The 2,916-nt window shown below is 37.8% G+C and overlaps 1 pseudogene; it reads right to left on the bottom strand.

Annotated features, from left to right (window-relative positions):
• On the bottom strand, positions 1,736-2,087 carry LOC102189491 (annotated as a pseudogene).

Genomic DNA, 2,916 nt, shown 5'->3' with positions numbered 1-2,916 from the left:
ATTTCTAAATACACCAAATGAATATTTTATTTTATTCTTCTATAATATTGAAATAATTTGAGTACAAGAACCATGTCTCTTTTGAACATTCTTGTGTTTTCAATGCCAAATAAAGTTCATGGGTGTAGAACTAAAAACTTCTCAGTAATATATTGCACAGTACTTGATGGATAAATGAATGAATATATATATTTAATTGAGTAAAGTATTAGAGTTGGGGCTACTGTCATAAAGAAAATAATATACTCACCCTAACATTTCTCTTTATCACCACTACTCATTGGCTTCCCTGGTGGCTCAGAAGTTAAAGCATCTGCCTCCAGTGTGAGAGACCCGGGTTTGATCCCTGGGTCGGGAAGATCCCCTGGAGAAGGAAATGGCAATCCACTCCAGTATTCTTGCCTGGAGAATCCCATGGATGGAGAAGCCTAGTAGGTTACAGTCCGCGGGGTCACAAAGAGTCAGACGCGACTGAGCAAATTCACCTTCACCTTTACTTATTGAAAAAGATGGGAGCAAAATGTCATGTAAACCTAAGCAGCAGAATGAATACTAGAAAAAGTTTGTATGGAAGGAAATTCCAGACAAGGACCAAGTGAAATATAGATTTAGCAGATTAATTTATGTTACTGGTTTCTAATTATCTTTATATAGTACTTTCGTGTGACTAGGGTGAGTTTATTTAAAATGATGAGAAAGTTTCTGCAATGTCCACTTGGGTGGGTCAATCTATTTTTGTTCACTGAATTAATTACAAAGCTATTTGAAAATGGGGTAAAAAGAGAACGTTTGCCTATGTGTTAATATCATTGAGAATCAATTATGTTTATAGACTGTACAAAATACTGGATAATGTGAAGTGTGTGTGTGTGGCAGCATGCTAAAACATGAGGAAGAGTTCTTAAGAAATAGAAAACACTTAATTTTGTAGAAAGTGAGTCTGCTAAATCATGATTTTAAAAATAGAAAGCGATGATTTTCATTCTTGAATCTATTTCATAGGCTTTCAGGTGTGAATAACTGACAAAAGAATTTAAGTTTTATTCATAAAATGCATTTGCTATATATGACTTTTGTATACTGTGTACCTTTTAGATAATGAAAAATATACTGAAATTCATGTTAGAAAAACCTATCATTTCCTAAAATAATTTATTGTCCTTGAAAAATAAACTGTAATGCTACCAAGCAGCACTTACTGTGAACTTATTAAGTCCTCACATCAACTCAATAAATTAGGATTTCTATTATGTCTATTATATAGATGAGGAAACTGAGACTTAAGGAAATTATGTGACTGTTTAAGCCTTCACAGTTAATACATAAAGGAGTTGGAGATTCAATTTGGAAAGGCTGATTTCAAATAATCCTTCCTATAGATTGTAGGAACTGAAGATTAGGCATTTTCCAAAACATTCATAATATCAGCAAGCTTGTACACCTTGGTTATTTTGTGTCAAGCACTGTGTTAAGCACTAGGAATTCTAACTTCTCATAAGGGGCTCATCTCAGGATTTAATAAGGTGTGAGAAAGGAGTATTCAGGTACAGAGGGAAGTATGGATCTTTAAGGCAAAAGAAGCAAAATGAAAGAAAACATGAGAAACAGTATGGTATCTTGAGGAATGAAAGTAGCTCACTTAAGCTGTAAGGGTGCAGGATGCTTGGGGCTGGTGCACTGGCATGACCCAGAGGAATGGTGGGGGGGGGCAGGTGGGAGGGGGTTCGGGTTTTTTTTTTTTTTTTCCAGGTTCATAATTTATTGTACAAATTGAGTATCACATGATGAGTTGACATTAGCTTCTTCAGGCATGGGAACTTAACAGATAATGTACAGTTCAGAATCTGTTTAGGTTGCTTTCACAGCTGGAGTTTTTTTAGACCTTAACTTGAAGTATAAGACTATCAAAGCAATACTTCCATATGTGGCCAGCACACAATTCATTCTCCCTGTGAGAGTGTAAGAGTTGAAATATTTTTTGATACCAGTGAAATGGAACTGGGCATCAGCTTCTAGACCTGCCATGATTTCAATCTTTCAAGGGGTTCAAACTCCACGGCCTGCGTCCTTCACCGTACGCTGCTGCCCCTCGATGTACACCCGTGGCAGATTCATGTTGATGTGTGTCAAAACAAATACAATATTGTAAAGTAAAATAATAATAATAGCAATAATGATAAATAAATAAATAAGAGGAGAAGACTCTTGAGAATCCCTTGGACTGAAAGGAGATCCAACCAGTCAATCCTAAAAGAAATCAACCCTGAATATTCATTGGAAGAACTGATGCTGAAGCTGAACCTCCAATATTCTGACCACCTGATGTGAAGAGCCTCAGTTCAGTTCAGTTCAGTTCAGTTCAGTCACTCAGTCATGTCCGACTCTTTGCAACCCCACAAATTGCAGCACGCCAGGCCTCCCTGTCCATCACCAACTCCCGGAGTTCACTCAAACTCACATCCATTGAGTTGCTGATGCCATCTAGCCGTCTCATCCTGTCGTCCCCTTTTCCTCCTGCCCTCATCCCTCCAAGCATCAGAGTCTTTTCCATTGAGTCAACTCTTTGCATGAGGTGGCCAAAGTACTGGAGTTTCAGCTGTAGCATCATTCCTTCCAAAGAACACCCAGCTGCCCCCTTATTGTGGTTCCCAGATTTAGGTTAAGTTTGCATTGCCTGGTTGTGGTTTAGTTGCTAAGTTGTGGCTGGCCCACTGAAACTCCATGGACTGTAGCCCACCAAACTCCTCTATCCATGGTATTTCCCAGGCAAGAATACTAGTGAGGTGCCATGTCCTTCTCCATTGTATAGCTTAGTGTTTGCTAAAGAGTGAATGTCTTATGCCTTGCTAATTTCATTATTTTTAATTTTAGTTGATTTAATTAAACATAACAGCAATACTTTTAGATGAGCAACCT

This window comes from Capra hircus, chromosome 11, assembly GCF_001704415.2.
Source record: "Capra hircus breed San Clemente chromosome 11, ASM170441v1, whole genome shotgun sequence".
Classification (NCBI taxonomy): Eukaryota; Metazoa; Chordata; class Mammalia; order Artiodactyla; family Bovidae; genus Capra; species Capra hircus.
The sequence above is the reverse complement of the archived record's forward strand: the minus strand, read 5'-3'. Positions and strand labels throughout refer to the sequence as shown.